General features: G+C 45.5%; 1 protein-coding gene across 1 annotated transcript in view; it reads left to right on the top strand.

The window, feature by feature from the left end:
- LOC147086661 (uncharacterized) overlaps positions 1-18,940 on the top strand; it is a 730,919-nt gene that overhangs the window by 361,897 nt on the left and 350,082 nt on the right. The window lies entirely within an intron of this gene.

The raw sequence follows: 18,940 nt of genomic DNA, 5'->3' as shown, positions 1-18,940 counted from the left end.
GTAACACTCTGATATGCCCCACACCCCTCACTGTAACACTCTGATATACTCCACACCCCTCACTGTAACACACTGATATACCCCACACCCCTCACTGTAACATTCTGATATACCCCACACCCCTCATTGTAACACTCTGATATACCCCACACCCCTCACTGTAACACTCTGATATACCCCACACCCCTCACTGTAACACTCTGATACACCCCACACCCCTCACTGTAACACTCTGAAATACCCCACACCCCTCACTGTAACACTCTGATATACCCCACACACCTCACTGAAACAATCTGATATACACCACACCTCTCACTGTAACACACTGATATACCCCACACCCCTCACTGTAACACTCTGATATACCCCACACCCCTCACTGTAACACACTAATATACCCCACACCCCTCACTGTAACACTCTGATATACACCACACCCCTCACTGTAACACTCTGATATACCCCACATCCCTCACTGTAACACTCTGATATACCCCACACCCCTCACTGTAACACTCTGATATACCCCACACCCCTCAATGTAACACTCTGATATACCCCACACCCCTCTCTGTAACACTCTGATATACCCCACACCCCGCACTGTTACACACTGATATACCCCACACCCCTCACTGTAACACTCTGATACACCCCACACCCCTCACCGTAACACTCTGATATACCCCACACCCCTCACTGTAACACTCTGATATACTCCACACCCCTCACTCTATCACTCTGATATACCCCACACCCCTCACTGTAACACTCTGATATACACGACACCCCGCACTGTAACACACCGATATACCGCACACCCCTCACTGCAACAATCTGATATACCCCACACCCCTCACTGTAACACTCTGATATACCCCACAGCCCTCACTGTAACACTCTGATATAACCCTAACCCCTCACATTAACACTCTGATATACCCCACACCCCTCACTGTAAAACTCTGATATACCCCACACCCCTCACTGTAACACTCTGATATACCCCACACCACTCACTGTAACACTCTGATACACTCCACAACCCTCACTGTAACACTGATATACCCCACACCCCTCACTGTAACACTCGGATATACCCCACACCCCTCACTGTAACACTCTGATATACACCACACCCCTCACTGTAACACTCTAATATAAGCCACACCCCTCACTGTAACACTCTGATATACCCCACACCCCTCACTGTAACACTCTGATATACCCCACACCCCTCACTGTAACACTCTGATATACCCCACACCCCTCACTGTAACACTCCGATATACCCCACACCACTCACTGTAACACTCTGATACACTCCACAACCCTCACTGTAACACTGATATACCCCACACTCCTCACTGTAACACTCTGATATACCCCACACCCCTCACTGTAACACTCTGATATACCCCACACCCCTCACTGTAACACTCCGATATACCCCACACCACTCACTGTAACACTCTGATACACTCCACAACCCTCACTGTAACACTGATATACCCCACACTCCTCACTGTAACACTCTGATATACCCCACACCCCTCACTGTAACACTCTGATATACCCCACACCCCTCACTGAAACAATCTGATATACCCCACAACCCTCACTGTAACACTCTGATATACCCCACACCCCTCACTGTAACACTCTGATATACCCCACACCCCTCACTGTAACACTCTGATATACCCCACACCCCTCACTGTAACACACTGATATACCCCCACCCCTCACTGTAACACTCTGATATAGCCCACACCCCTCACTGTAACACTCTGATATACCCCACACCCCTTACTGTAACACACTGATATACCCCACACCCCTCACTGTAACACTCTGATATACCCCACACCACTCACTGTAACACTCTGATACACTCCACAACCCTCACTGTAACACTCTGATATACCCCACACCCCTCACTGTAACACTCTGAAATACAACACACCCCTCACTGTAACACTCTGATATACCCCACACCCCTCACAGTAACACTCTGAAATACCCCACACCCCTCACTGTAACACTCTGACATACCCCACAACCCTCACTGAAACAATCTGATATACACCACACCCCTCACTGTGACACACTGATATACCCCACACCCCTCACTGTAACACTCTGATATACCCCACACCACTCACTGTAACACTCTGATACACTCCACAACCCTCACTGTAACACTCTGATATACCCCACACCCCTCACTGTAACACTCTGAAATACCCCACACCCCTCACTGTAACACTCTGACATACCCCACAACCCTCACTGAAACAATCTGATATACACCACACCCCTCACTGTAACACAATGATATACCCCACACCCCTCACTGTAACACTCTGATATACCCCACACCCCTCACTGTAACACTCTGATATACCCCACACCCCTCACTGTAACACTCTGATATACCCCACACCCCTCACTGTAGCACTCTGATATACCACACACCCCTCACTGTAAAACTCTGATATACCCCACACCCCTCACTGTAACACTCTGATATACCCCACACCCCACACTGTAACACACTGATATACCCCACACCCCTCACTGTAACACTCTGATATACCCCACACCCCTCACTGTAACACTCTGATATACCCCACACCCCTCACTGTAACACTCTGATATACCCCACACCCCTCACTGTAACACTCTGATATACCCCACACCCCTCACTGTAACACTCTGATATACCCCACACCCCACACTGTAACACTCTGATATACCCCACACCCCACACTGTAACACACTGATATACCCCACACCCCTCACTGTAACACTCTGATATACCCCACACCCCTCACTGTAACACACTGATATACCCCACACCCCTCACTGTAACACTCTGATATACCCCACACCCCTCACTATAACACTCTGATATACCCCACACCCCTCACTGTAACACTCTGATATACCCCACACCCCTCACTGTAACACTCTGATATACCCCACACCCCTCACGTAACACTCTGATATACCCCACACCCCTCACTGTAACACTCTGATATACCCCACACCCCTCACTGTAACACTCTGATATACCCCACACCCCTCACTGTAACACTCTGATATACCCCACACCCCTCACGTAACACTCTGATATACCCCACACCCCTCACAGTAACACTCTGATATACCCCACACCCCTCACTGTAACACTCTGATATACCCCACACCCCTCACTGTAACACTCTGATATACCCCACACCCCGCACTGTAACACACTGATATACCCCACACCCTCACTGTAACACTCTGATGTACCCCACACCCCTCACGGTAACACTCTGATATACCCCACACCCCTCACTGTAACACTTTGATATACCCCACACTCCTCACTGTAACACTCTGATATACCCCACACCCCTCACTTTAACACCCTTATATACCCCACACCCCTCACTGTAACACACTGTAACACACTGATATACCCCACAGCCCTCACTGTAACACACTGATATACCCCACACCCCTCACTGTAACACTCTGATATACCCCACACCCCTCACTGTAACACGCTGATATACCCCACACCCCTCACTGTAACACTCGGATATACCCCGCACCCCTCACTGTAACACTCTGATATACCCCACACCCCTCACTGTAACACACTGATATACCCCACACCCCTCACTGTAACACTCTGATATACCCCACACCCCTCAATGTAACACACTGATATACCCCACACCCCTCACAGTAACACTCAAATATACACCACACCCCTCACTGTGACACTCTGATATAACCCACACCCCTCACTGTAACACATTGATATACCCCACACCCCTCACTGAAACACTCTGATATACCCCACACCCCTCACTGTAACACTCTGATATACCCGACACCCCTCACTGAAACAATCTGATATACCCCACACCCCTCACTATAACAATCTGATATACCCCACACCCCTCACTGTAACACTCTGATATACCCCACACCCCTCACTGTAAAACTCTGAAATACACCACACCCCTCACTGTCACAATTCACAATTCACAATTCAAATCGCTTTATTGGCATGATAAGTTACATCTTATGTTGCCAAAGCATCAAAATACGTTTATGGTTTAGCACATAAACGCAGTTCTATTCATACAGTGTATAAACAGGTGTATCCCTGAGTGTATAAATATACATTCGCATTGTTTATATATATTCTTTTCTTAGTTTACTGGTTGTCCCTCTGTTCATGGCAAGCTGTAACATAGTGTGCCGCCAGTGTTATACAGCTTCTCTCCTCTCCCAGTAGGTATGGGAGTTTTTGGTTGTCATTCAGATTTCTGAAATCAGGGCATATTTGTGAGAATTTTTGGTCGAAATTCTCCCTGATGCCCTGATATTTTCCGCAGGCTGTGAGGAAGTGCATCTCTGTCTCCACTACTCCCTGACTGCAGTGAGAGCATATCCTGTCTTCTCTTGGTAGCCTGGTCTGCCTGTGTCTGCCTTTTTCGATCGCTAGGCTATGTTCGCTAAGTCTGTACCTTGTCAAGGTTCTTCTCAGTTTGTTATCCTTTACCATGGTCAGGTAATCAGCTATGTTGTATTGTCTGTTTAGGGCCAAGTAGCAATTGAGTTTGCTTTGGGTTTTTGTTGTTTCTGCCCAATATGTCAGATATTTTTCCTTTTGCTTAGCGACGATTGTGTTGGGTCGAATTCTTTGTGTTACCCTGTCACTGTCCTGGTGCTGGTTATTGTTAGTATTGTTAGTAGTTACTTCACTGAGTCCCAGGACTAGTTGACTGAGGGTATTCTTCTTTATGGTCAGTTCTTGGCATTTCAGGGCGTCGTAGTGATAGCATTGGGGATTGCTCATTTGTAGGTGATTCCAAAATTTGGTGGCTCTTTTTTGGATAGTGATTATTAATGGATATTGGCCTAGTTCCGCCCTGCATGCATTGTTTACTGTTTTCCTTTGAGTCCAGAGGATACTTTTACAGAATTCTGCATGTAGGATCTCAATTGGGTGTTTGTCCCATTTTGCGAATTCTTGTTGAGTTAGCGGTCCCCATACTTCACTGCCATAGAGTGCAATTGGTTCAATTACTGATTTGAAAATTTTGAGCCAAATGCTAATTGGGATTTCTATTTGGATTGATTTTTTGATGGCATAGAAAGCCCTTCTTGCTTTCTCTTTCAGTTCATTCACAGCCAGTTTGAAGTTTCCCGTAGAACTGATTTTTAAGCCCAAGTATGTGTAGTTAGTGGTTTGTTCAATTTTGGTTGTTCCTACTGTGAAATTTATTTTGGGTCCCTGATGTTTGGATCTTTGCTGGAACACAAGGACTTTGGTTTTTTGGGGATTTATTGTCAGGGCCCAAGTCTGGCAGTACGACTCCAGCAGGTCCAGGTTTTGCTGTAGCCCCTCTTTAGTAGGTGACAGCAGAACCAGGTCGTCTGCATAGAGGAGGAATTTAACCTTGGATTCATATAGGGTGAGGCCGGGTGCTGTAGATTGTTCAAGTAGCTTTGCCAATCCATTTATGTAAATATTAAAGAGTGTCGGTGAGATTGGCGAGCCCTGCGTCACCCCCCGCCCCTGTGGGAAGTATTTTGTTTGTTTGTCTCCAATTTTAACTGCACATTTGTTGTTTGTATACATTGATTTAATTACATCATATGTTTTCCCTCCTACCCCGCTTTCGATAAGTTTCAGGAATAAACCGTCATGCCAGATGGAGTCGAAAGCCTTCTGGAAATCTACAAAGCATGCGTAGGTTTTGCTTTTGTTATGGTGAACGTGTTTGTCAATTAGGGTCTGTAGGGTGAAGATATGGTCGGATGTTCTATAGTTTGGCAGGAATCCAATTTGGCTTTTACTCAAGACATTGTGCTCCTCAAGGAAGTTTATAAGTCTTTTGTTTATGATGCTACAGAATACCTTCCCCAGGTTACTGTTTACACAGATGCCTCGATAGTTGTTTGGGTCGATTTTGTCCCCACTTTTGTATATGGGCGTTATGAGTCCTTTGTTCCAGATATCAGGGAAATAACCGACACTCAGAACCAAGTTGAAGAGTTTTAGGATAGCCAGTTTCATTTTGTTGTCTGTGTGTTTAATCATCTCGTTTAGTATGCCGTCTGTCCCGCAGGCTTTTCCTGGTCGCAGGTCCTTGAGTTTTTCAAGAAGTTCTTTTTCTGTTATTATGGCGTCCAGCGGGTTTTGGTTATCTTTTATGGCCATTTCTAGCTTTTCCAGTTTTTTGCATATTTGGTGTTGCTCTGGTCTTAGTGTGTTTTTCTGGTATAATTTTTCAAAGTGGTTTACCCATGTGTCCCCATTTTGAATGGCCAAATCGTCGTGTTGTTTTTTGTGTAGTGTTTTCAAGTTTTCCCAGAAACAATTGGAATCAATGGATTCCTCCATGGAGCTGAGTGTATTCTTAATATATTGCTCTTTTTTGGTTCTGAGTGTGTTTCTGTATTGTGTTAGTGTCTGACAATAAGTAAGGCGTAGTTCCTCGTTTTCTGGATGTCTGTGTTTTTGGTTTGATATTTTTCTAAGTTTTTTCCTCATGTTATGGCAATCTCGGTCAAACCATTTTTCATAGTTTTTTGTTTTGGGTTTGTTCTTGCGAGCTTTCAAGTTTGCATTTGTTGCCAAATTATCAAAAATATTGTTTAGTTTATTAACTGCCCGGTTTACGCCTTCTTTATTGTGAGTGTATATGTTATCCAGAAAGGTGTCTAAGAGAGCTTGAGTTGATGCATTGCAAACTGTTTTCTGGTATTTTTCCGTGTCGTTTTTGGCCCATCTGTACGATTTTTTGGTGTTGTACAGTTTACTGGGTTGTGTTTCTAGGTTGTTTGTTTCTGTCTTTTTGAGGAACATAGTAATTTGACTGTGATCTGACAGTGTTGTTTGTGGTTTGACTGTGAATGCTCTGATATACGCCACACCCCTCACAGTAACACTCTGATAAACCCCACACCCCTCACTGTAACACTCTGATATACCCCACACCCCTCACTGAAACAATCGGATATACCCCACACCCCTCACTGTAACACTCTCATATACCCCACACCCCTCACTGTAACACTCTGATATACCCCACACCCCTCACTGTAACACTCTGATATACTCCACACCCCTCACTGTAACACACTGATATACCCCACACCCCTCACTGTAACATTCTGATATACCCCACACCCCTCATTGTAACACTCTGATATACCCCACACCCCTCACTGTAACACTCTGAAATACCCCACACCCCTCACTGTAACACTCTGATATACCCCACACACCTCACTGAAACAATCTGATATACACCACACCTCTCACTGTAACACACTGATATACCCCACACACCTCACTGAAACAATCTGATATACACCACACCTCTCACTGTAACACACTGATATACCCCACACCCCTCACTGTAACACTCTGATATACCCCACACCCCTCACTGTAACACACTAATATACCCCACACCCCTCACTGTAACACTCTGATATACCCCACACCCCTCACTGTAACACTCTGATATACCCCACATCCCTCACTGTAACACTCTGATATACCCCACACCCCTCACTGTAACACTCTGATATACCCCACACCCCTCAATGTAACACTCTGATATACCCCACACCCCTCACTGTAACACTTTGATATACCCCACACTCCTCACTGTAACACTCTGATATACCCCACACCCCTCTCTGTAACACTCTGATATACCCCACACCCCTCACTTTAACACTCTGATATACCCCACACCCCGCACTGTTACACACTGATATACCCCACACCCCTCATTGTAACACTCTGATACACCCCACACCCCTCACCGTAACACTCTGATATACCCCACACCCCTCACTGTAACACTCTGATATACCCCACACCCCTCACTCTAACACTCTGATATACCCCACACCCCTCACTGTAACACTCTGATATACACGACACACCGCACTGTAACACACCGATATACCGCACACCCCTCACTGCAACAATCTGATATACCCCACACCCCTCACTGTAACACTCTGATATACCCCACAGCCCTCACTGTAACACTCTGATATAACCCACACCCCTCACATTAACACTCTGATATACCCCACACCCCTCACTGTAAAAGTCTGATATACCCCACACCCCTCACTGTAACACTCTGATATACCCCACACCACTCAATACAATACAATACAATACAAATCGCTTTATTGGCATGATAAGGGACATCTTATGTTGCCAAAGCATCAAAATACATTTATGGTTGAACACATAAACGCGGTTCCATTCATACAGTGTATAAACAGGTATATCCCTGAGTTTATAAATATATTTTCGCCTTGTTTATATATACTCTTGTCTTAGTTTACTGGTTGTCCCTCTGTTCATGGCAAGCTGTAACATAGTGTGCCGCCAGTGTTACACAGCTTCTCTCCTCCCCCAGTAGGAATGGGAGTTTTTGGTTGTCAGTCAGATTTCTGAATTCAGGGCATATTTGTGAGAATTTTTGATAGAAATTCTCTCTGATGCCCTGATATTTTCCACAGGCTGTGAGGAAGTGCATCTCTGTCTCAACTACTCCCTGACTGCAGTGAGAGCATATCCTGTCTTCTCTTGGCAGCCTGGTCTGCCTGTGTCTGCCTTTTTCGATCGCTAGGCTATGTTCGCTAAGTCTGTACCTTGTCAAGGTTCTTCTCAGTTTGTTATCCTTTACCATGGTCAGGTAATCAGCTATGTTGTATTGTCTGTTTAGGGCCAAGTAGCAATTGAGTTTGCTTTGGGTTTTTGTTGTTTCTGCCCAATATGACAGATATTTTTCCTTTTGCTTAGCGACGATTGTGTTGGGTCGAATTCTTTGTGTTACCCTGTCACTGTCCTGGGGCTGGTTATTGTTAGTATTGTTATTAGTTACTTTATTGAGTCCCAGGACTAGTTGACTGAGGGTATTCTTCTTTATGGTCAGCTCTTGGCATTTCAGGGCGTCGTAGTGATAGCATTGGGGGTTGCTCATTTGTAGGTGATTCCAAAATTTGGTGGCTCTTTTTTGGATAGTGATTATTAATGGGTATTGGCCTAGTTCCGCCCTGCATGCGTTGTTTACTGTTTTCCTTTGAGTCCGGAGGATACTTTTACAGAATTCCGCATGTAGGATCTCAATTGGGTGTTTGTCCCATTTTGCAAAATCTTGTTGTGTTAGTGGTCCCCAGACCTCACTGCCATAGAGTGCAATTGGTTCAATTACTGATTTGAAAATTTTGAGCCAAATGCTAATTGGGATTTCTATTTGGATTGATTTTTTGATGGCATAGAAAGCCCTTCTTGCTTTCTCTTTCAGTTCATTCACAGCCAGTTTGAAGTTTCCCGTAGAACTGATTTTTAAGCCCAAGTATGTGTAGTGAGTGGTTTGTTCAATTTTGGTTGTTCCTACTGTGAAATTTATTGTGGGTCCATGTTGTTTGGATCTTTGCTGGAACACAAGGACTTTGGTTTTTTGGGGATTTATTGTCAGGGCCCAAGTCTGGCAGTACGACTCCAGCAGGTCCAGGTTCTGCTGTAGACCCTCCTTAGTTGGTGACAGCAGAACCAGGTCGTCGGCATAGAGGAGGAATTTAACCTTGGATTCATATAGGGTGAGGCCGGGTGCTGTAGATTGTTCAAGTAGTTTTGCCAATCCATTAATGTAAATATTAAAGAGTGTCGGTGAGATTGGCGAGCCCTGCGTCACCCCCCGCCCCTGTGGGAAGTATTTTGTTTGTTTGTCTCCAATTTTAACTGCACATTTATTGTTTGTATACATTGATTTAATTACATCATATGTTTTACCTCCTACCCCGCTTTCGATAAGTTTCAGGAATAAACCGTCATGCCAGATGGAGTCGAAAGCCTTCTGGAAATCTACAAAGCATGCGTAGATTTTGCTTTTGTTATGGTGAACGTGTTTGTCAATTAGGGTCTGTAGGGTGAAGATATGATCGGATGTTCTATAGTTTGGCAGGAATCCAATTTGGCTTTTACTCAAGACATTGTGCTCTTCAAGGAAGTTTATAAGTCTTTTGTTTATGATGCTACAGAATACCTTCCCCAGGTTACTGTTTACACAGATGCCTCGATAGTTGTTTGGGTCGATTTTGTCCCCACTTTTGTATATGGGTGTTATGAGTCCTTTGTTCCAGATGTCAGGGAAATAACCGACACTCAGAACCAAGTTGAAGAGTTTTAGGATAGCCAGTTTCAGTTTGTCGTCTGCGTGTTTAATCATCTCGTTTAGTATGCCGTCTGTCCCGCAAGCTTTTCCTGGTCGCAGGTCCTTGAGTTTTTCAAGAAGTTCTTTTTCTGTTATTATGGCGTCTAGCGGGTTTTGGTTATCTTTTATGGCCATTTCAAGCTTTTCAAGTTTTTTGCGTATTTGGTGTTGCTCTGGTCCTAGTGTGTTTTTCTGGTATAATTTTTCAAAGTGGTTTACCCATGTGTCCCCATTTTGAATGGACAAATCGTCGTGTTGTTTTTTGTGTAGTGTTTTCAAGTTGTCCCAGAAACAATTCGACTCAATGGATTCCTCCATGGAGCTGAGTGTATTCTTAATAAATTGCTCTTTTTTGGTCCTGAGTGTGTTTCTGTATTGTGTTAGCGTCTGACAATAAGTAAGGCGTAATTCCTCGTTTTCTGGATGTCTGTGTTTTTGGTTTGATAGTTTTCTAAGTTTTTTCCTCATGTTATGGCAATCATGGTCAAACCATTTTTCATAGTTTTTTGTTTTGGGTTTGTTCTTGCGAGCTTTCAAGTTTGCATTTGTTGCCAAATTATCAAAAATATTGTTTAGTTTACTAACTGCCCGGTTTACGCCTTCTTTATTGTGAGTGTATATGTTATCCAGAATGGTGTCTAAGAGAGCTTGAGTTGATGCATTGCTAATTGTTTTCTGGTATTTTTCCGTGTCGTTTTTGGCCCATCTGTACGATTTTTTGGTGTTGTACAGTTTACTGGGTTGTGTTTCTATGTTGTTTGTTTCTGTCTTTTTGAGAAACATAGTAATTTGACTGTGATCTGACAGTGTTGTTTGTGGTTTGACTGTGAATGCTCTGAAAGAGGATGGGTCCAAGTCTGTAATCATATAGTCTACTGTGCTGCAGCCAAGAGGTGAGCAGTAGGTCAATCTTCCTAGGAGGTCTCCTATGAACCTACCATTGACAATGTACAGACCCAGGTTTCGACAGAGCTGTAGTAGCTGTTTACCGTTGGTATTTGACTGCTTGTCGCAGTTATGCCTGTATGGAAGGGAAGGGATGTCAAAGTGGTTATTCCCGAATACGTAATTGTTTCCCTGATTATTGGTGAAGTCTGGTTCTTCGCCCGTTCTTGAATTGAGGTCCCCACAGATCAACACGTTCCCCTGGGCCTGGTATTGGATAATTTCCCCCTCCATGTTGGAGTAGGTGTCCTCTTTGTAGTACGGGGAATCGATTGGAGGGATATAAAGTGCGCAAATGTAAACATCTTGGGTGTTTGAGATAATCTCCCTCTCAAGTTTGAGCCACATATGGTTTTCGCCCTTTTTTATAAATTTGATGTAATTCTTAAGTTCTGTTTTAAACCAGATCAGTATGCCTCCGGAGTCTCTGCCTTGGGTTACACTTGGTAATTTATTGGAGGGGACCACTAGCTCAGTGTACCCTTGGGGACAGCCGGTGTGTCCTTTTCCTTTATACCAAGTTTCCTGTAAAATGATAATATCTAGATCTTTAGTTTCCTCTATGAACTCTGGGGTCCTACTCTTCACTTCTCGCAGTGAAGAGCGTAGACCTTGGATATTCCAGGTCGAAATATATAAGGATTTCATGTTAAGTTTTATCTTTTTCTATGATAGGCTAAAGAGTGGTACGTGTTTGTCGTGTCTAAGTGTGGGGAAAAAAAAGATCACCCCAGTTGTCTACAATAGTTAATACAATTTGGTTACAGTTCTTTCTATTAATTAGTCCTTGATCCATAAGGCGGAAGTAGATGCTGCTGCACATCTGCTTATTGTCTCTTAATGGATTGTTTCTGTCTGAGGTATTGCGTACGTCCTGTGCATCTCTCCCTCTGTCTGGCTGGTAGCGGTCCTATTCCCCTGTGGGACAGGAGTGGTGCAGGTCTGATAATGTTGTTTTGCATGGGGATCCTCTCCGGTCTCGGTTGGTGTGGTGGTGGTCTTTGTAGTGTTCCTGATATGTACCCTGCTGATCTCTGGTGGTCGGGGGGGGGTCCTCTTGGAGTCTGGGTATGGACCCGGTTAAAAGCGACGTCCTTCAGGGCTTTAGCAAAGATCGATATTTTTTGCCTTTGGATGTGGACGTGGTCGTAAAGACATTCTTCATCGAGGGTGGGGTGTTGGGCCAGGTGTACGTTGTGGTTTGATTCGCATTCTGTTGCTATGCTGGCATTTATCTCATGAATTGTGTTGTTGTTGAAGTCTGTTCTCGGCAATATTGTGGAAACAGTGATTCTAGTGTTTGGAAATGTACTGCTTGCCTTCCTAATCATTGCTCTGAGCGATGTTGCTACCTCTTTCTGTTTGGCCTTTAGGTCATTTGTGCCCGTGTGTATTATTATGTGTTGGGGGGAGCCTAATCTGGCTTTGGTCAGCCATCCCATGGCTCTGTCTGTTGTTGGGCACCAAATCTTTTCTACTTTACTTCTAGGGAAGAGCTTTTTCTCCCATAGAAATTTCCCATTTGAGTCTATGAGTATTACGACGTCAGCCTTGTTTGTGTTTACTGTCTGGTGGCTTTCGCCTGGACTCATAGTGTGTGTGCTGGGCTGGGGTGTCTGGTGTGTGCGTACCTCTTGTGAGCGGCTCGCTTGTGGTTCCATGGTGGTGGGGGAAGATTGCGAGTCAGCATGCTGGTCGGTCTGTGTGGCACCCCTTGTATTGTGTGTCTGTTGCTTTTGTTCCGTGTGGGAGTGCAGCCGTTCCGTCCGGCTCTGTCTTGTCTTATCTCTAGTCTCTGGTTGCTGGTCTAATGGTGTTTTCTCTCCTCTATGGCTCTCTTCTTTTTCCTGCAGCTCTTTCACCTGATTCTTAAGTAGATTCACCTGGTTATCAAGTCTATTCAGCTCTCTCTTGTGTCTCTCCCTCTCCTGCTTTTGTTTGTCATTCAATTTGAGGACCTCCTCTCTAAGTTTAACCATCTCTATCTCTAATTGATAAAATTTATCTTTTGGTTGTATCTGGCTGTGTGATCCCGGGGTATGTGTCTGGTCGGCCCTGGAAGGCTCACTCACTTCCTGGCTAAGCTGGTCGGCCCTGGAAGGCTCACTCACTTCCTGGCTATGCTGCTCTTCTCTTGGTGGGCTGGGAATGGTAGGGGAACTATGTGTGGCTTCCTCCGTGGTAGTTATGCTGGGGTTTGTCAGTTGCATCGTGTGGCTGTGGTTCCCCGGGGTTAGTGTCTGGTTTGAACTGTGTGGCTCGTTCATCCCTTGACCATGCAGATTTTCTCCTGGTAAGTTGTCAATGTTGGGGGGAGTGCGGGCCACTCTGGGGCTGTTCATTCCCCTCGTAGTTGATCTTTTCAGTGTCCTGAAGGCCGTTGCAAATTTGTCGAGGTTGCCTTGCACTAATATTGTTCCGGTATTGTACGCGTTGACAGTCGTGATTGAACTGTCTCCTGGTGTGTTAATTTTCATTATGGACCCATTTGCGGTATTTTTTAGCTTAACACTGGTATAGTGTGATTTTATTGCTCTGATCCAAGCCGCTGGCTGATCTGAGTAGAATATGAGGTTACTTTTTGTCCCATTGTTGGAACAGTCAGTAAAGAGAGTTTCTGGTTTTTCTCTCATCTGAGCATGCTTGATCGTTTTTATAGCTTTTTTTGTGGTGTTGGGGGGAATCTGGAAGCGGGGCTGTTGTGGATCTTCTGATTCGCTCATTTTTGGTAAAGTATTGTTGATCTTAGAATAAGCTTTTCTGGGGTGAGGGGTGTGGGATATATCAGAGTGTTACAGTGAGGGGTGTGGGGTATATCAGTGTGTTACAGTGAGGGGTGTGGTGTATATTAGATTGTTTCAGTGAGGTGTGTGGGGTATATCAGATTGTTACAGTGAGGGGTGTGGGGTATTTCAGAGTGTTACAGTGAGGGGTGTGGGGTGTATCAGAGTGTTACAGTGAGGGGTGTGGGGTATATCAGAGTGTTACAGTGAGGGGTGTGGGGTATATCAGAGTGTTACAGTGAGGGGTGTGGGGTATATCAGAGTGTTACAGTGAGGTGTGTGGGGTATATCAGTGTGTTACAGTGAGGGGTGTGGGGTATATCAGAGTGTTACAGTGAGGGGTGTGGGGTATATCAGAGTGTTACAGTGAGGGGTGTGGGGTTTATCAGAGTGTTACAGTGAGGGGTGTGGCGTATATCAGAGTGTTACAGTGAGGGGTGTGGGGTATATCAGAGTGTTACATTGAGGGGTGTGGGGTATATCAGATTGTTTCAGTGAGGGTTTTGGGGTATATCAGAGTGTTACAGTGAGGGGTGTGGGATATATCAGAGTGTTACAGTGAGGGGTGTGGGGTATATCAGTGTTACAGTGAGGGTTGTGGAGTGTATCAGAGTGTTACAGTGAGTGGTGTGGGGTATATCAGAGTGTTACAGTGAGGGGTGTGGGGTATATCAGAGTGTTACAGTGAGGGTTGTGGGGCATATCAGAGTGTTACAGTGAGGGGTGTGGGGTATATCAGAGTGTTACAGTGAGGGGTGTGGGTTATATCAGAGTGTTGCAGTGAGGAGTGTGGTGTATATCAGAGTGTTACAGTGAGGGGTGTTGGGTGTATCAGAGTGTTACAGTGAGGGGTGTGGGGTATATCAGTGTTACAGTGAGGGTTGTGGAGTGTATCAGAGTGTTACAGTGAGTGGTGTGGGGTATATCAGAGTGTTACAGTGAGGGGTGTGGGGTATATCAGAGTGTTACAGTGAGGGGTGTGGGGTATATCAGAGTTTTACAGTGAGGGGTGTGGGGTATATCAGAGTGTTACAGTGAGGGGTGTGGGGTATATCAGAGTGTTACAGTGAGGGGTGTGGGGTATAACAGTGTGTTTCAGTGAGGGGTGTGGGGTATATCAGATTGTTTCAGTGAGGGGTGTGGGGTATATCAGTGTGTTACAGTGAGGGGTGTGGGGTATATCAGGGTGTTACAGTGAGGGGTGTGGGGTCAACTAGTCCTGGGACTCAGTGAAGTAACTACTAACAATACTAACAATAACCAGCCCCAGGACAGTGACAGGGTAACACAAAGAATTCGACCCAACACAATCGTCGCGATGCAAAAGCAAAAATATCTGACATATTGGGCAGAAACAACAAAAACCCAAAGCAAACTCAATTGCTACTTGGCCCTAAACAGACAATACAACATAGCTGATTACCCGACCATGGTAAAGGATAACGAACTGAGAAGAACCTTGACAAGGTACAGACTTAGCGAACATAGCCTAGCGATCGAAAAAGGCAGACACAGGCAGACCAGGCTGCCAAGAGAGGACAGGATATGCTCTCACTGCAGTCAGGGAGTGGTGGAGACAGAGATGCACTTCCTCACAGCTTGTGGAAAATATCAGGGCATCAGGGAGAATTTCTACCAAAAATTCTCACAAATATGCCCTGATTTCAGAAATCTGAATGACAACCAAAAACTCCCATTCCTACTGGGAGAGGAGAGAAGCTGTATAACACTGGCGGCACACTATGTTACAGCTTGCCATGAACAGAGGGACAACCAGTAAACTAAGAAAAGAATATATATAAACAATGCGAATGTATATTTATACACTAAGGGATATACCTGTTTATACACTGTATGAATAGAACTGCGTTTATGTGCTAAACCATAAATGTATTTTGATGCTTTGGCAACATAAGATGTAACTTATCATGCTAATAAAGCGATTTGAATTGTGAATTGTGAATTGGGTATATCCGAGTGTTACAGTGAGGGGTGTGGGGTATATCAGAGTGTTACAGTGAGGGGTGTGAGGTATATCAGAGTGTTACAGTGAGGGGTGTGGGGTATATCCGAGTGTTACAGTGAGGGGTGTGGGGTATATCAGTGTGTTACAGTGAGGGGTGTGGGGTATATCAGCGTGTTACAGTGAGGGGTGTGGGGTATATCAGAGTGTTACATTGAGGGGTGTGGGGTATATCAGTGTGTTACAGTGAGGGCTGTGGGGTATATCAGTGTGTTACAGTGAGGGGTGTGGGGTATATCAGTGTGTTACAGTGAGGAGTGTGGGGTATATCAGGGTGTTACAGTGAGGGGTGTGGGGTATATCAGCATGTTACAGTGAGGGGTGTGGGGTATATCAGAGTGTTACATTGAGGGGTGTGCGGTATATCAGTGTGTTACAGTGAGGGCTGTGGGGTATATCAGTGTGTTACAGTGAGGGGTGTGGGGTATATCAGTGTGTTACAGTGAGGAGCGTGGGGTATATCAGGGTGTTACAGTGAGGGGTGTGGGGTATATCAGAGTGTTACAGTGAGGGGTGTGGGGTATATCAAAGTGTTACAGTGAGGGGTGTGGGGTATATCAGAGTGTTACCGTGAGGGGTGTGGGGTACATCAGAGTGTTACAGTGAGGAGTGTGGATTATATCAGTGTGTTACAGTGCGGGGTGTGGGGTATATCAGAGTGTTACAGTGAGGGGTGTGGGGTATATCAAAGTGTTACAGTGAGGGGAGTGGGGTATATCAGAGTGTTACAGTGAGGGGTGTGGGGTATATCAGTGTGTTACAGTGAGGGGTGTGCGGTATATCAGTGTGTTACAGTGAGGGGTGTGGGGTATATCAGCGTGTTACAGTGAGGGGTGTGGGGTATATCAGAGTGTTACAGTGAGGGGTGTGGGGTATATCAGTGTGTTACAGTGAGGGGTGTGGGGTATATCAGTGTGTTACAGTGAGGGGTGTGGGATATATCAGGGTGTTACAGTGAGGGGTGTGGGGTATATCAGAGTGTTACAGTGCGGGGTGTGGGGTATATCAAAGTGTTACAGTGAGGTGTGTGGGGTATATCAGAGTGTTACCGTGAGGGGTGTGGGGTATATCAGAGTGTTACAGTGAGGGGTGTGGGGTATATCAGTGTGTTACAGTGCGGGGTGTGGGGTATATCAGAGTGTTACAGTGAGGGGTGTGGGGTATATCAGAGTGTTGCAGTGAGGGGTGTGGGGTGTATCAGAGTGTTACAGTGCGGGGTGTGGGGTATATCAGAGTGTTACAGTGAGGGGTGTGGGGTATATCAGTGTGTTACAGTGAGGGGTGTGGGGTGTATCAGAGTGTTACAGTGAGGGGTGTGGGGTATATCAGAGTGTTACAGTGAGGGGTGTGGGGTATATCAGAGTTTTACGGTGAGGGGTGTGGGGTATATCAGAGTGTTTCAGTGAGGGGTGTGGGGTGTATCAGAGTGTTACAGTGAGGGGTGTGGGGTATATCAGTGTGTTACAGTGCGGGGTGTGGGGTATATCAGAGTGTTACAGTGAGGGGTGTGGGGTATATCAGAGTGTTACAGTGAGGGGTGTGTAGTATATCAGAGTGTTACAGTGAGGGGTGTGGGGTATATCAGAGTGTTACAGTGAGGGGTGTGGGGTATATCAGTGTGTTACAGTGCGGGGTGTGGGGTATATCAGAGTGTTACAGTGAGGGGTGTGGGGTATATCAGAGTGTTACAGTGAGGGGTGTGTAGTATATCAGAGTGTTACAGTGAGGGGTGTGGGGTATATCAGAGTGTTACAGTGAGGGGTGTGGGGTATAGCAGAGTGTTACAGTGAGGGGTGTGGGGTATATCAGAGTGTTACAGTGAGGGGTATATTAGCGTGTTACAGTGAGGGGTGTGTAGTATATCAGAGTGTTACAGTGCGGGGTGTGGGGTATATCAGAGTGTTACAGTGAGGGGTGTGGGGTATATCAGAGTGTTACAGTGAGGGGTGTGTAGTATATCAGAGTGTTACAGTGAGGGGTGTGGGGTATATCAGAGTGTTACAGTGAGGGGTGTGGGGTATATCAGAGTGTTACAGTGAGGGGTGTGTAGTATATCAGAGTGTTACAGTGAGGGGTGTGGGGTATATCAGAGTGTTACAGTGAGTGGTGTGGGGTATATCAGAGTATTACAGTGAGGGGTGTGGGGTATATCATTGTGTTACAGTGAGGGTGAGGTGTATATCAGATTGTTTCAGTGAGGGTTGTGGGGTATGTCAGAGTGTTACAGTGAGGGGTGTGGGGTATTTCAGAGTGTTACTGTGAGGGGTGTGGGGTATATCAGAGTGTTACAGTGAGGGGTGTGGTGTATTTCAGAGTGTTACAGTGAGGGGTGTGGGGTATATCAGAGTGTTACAGTGAGGGTTGTGGAGTGTATCAGAGTGTTACAGTGAGTGGTGTGGGGTATATCAGAGTGTTACAGTGAGGGGTGTGGGGTATATCAGTGTGTTACAGTGAGTGGTGTGGGGTATATCAGAGTGTTACAGTGAGGGGTGTGGGGTATATCAGAGTGTTACAGTGAGGGGTGTGGGGTATATCAGAGTGTTACAGTGAGGGGTGTGGTGTATATCAGATTGTTTCAGTGAGGTGTGTGGGGTATATCAGAGTGTTACAGTGAGGGGTGTGGGCTATATCAGAGTGTTACAGTGAGGGGTGGGGGTATATCAGTGTGTTACAGTGAGGGGTGTGGGGTATATCAGAGTGTTACAGTGAGGGGTGTGGGGTATATCAGAGTGTTACAGTGAGGGGTGTGGGGTATATCAGAGTGTTACAGTGAGGGTTGTGGGGTATATCAGATTGTTTCAGTGAGGGGTGTGGGGTATATCAGAGTGTTACAGTGAGGGGTGTGGGGTATATCAGAGTGTTACAGTGAGGGGTGTGGGGTATATCAGTGTTAAAGTGAGGGTTGTGGAGTGTATCAGAGT

Source organism: Somniosus microcephalus, unplaced genomic scaffold (genome assembly GCF_052327205.1).
Source record: "Somniosus microcephalus isolate GS21.2 unplaced genomic scaffold, FLI_Smic_1.0 unresolved_chr7, whole genome shotgun sequence".
NCBI lineage: Eukaryota > Metazoa > Chordata > Chondrichthyes > Squaliformes > Somniosidae > Somniosus > Somniosus microcephalus.
This window is presented reverse-complemented; position numbering and strand designations above follow the sequence as displayed.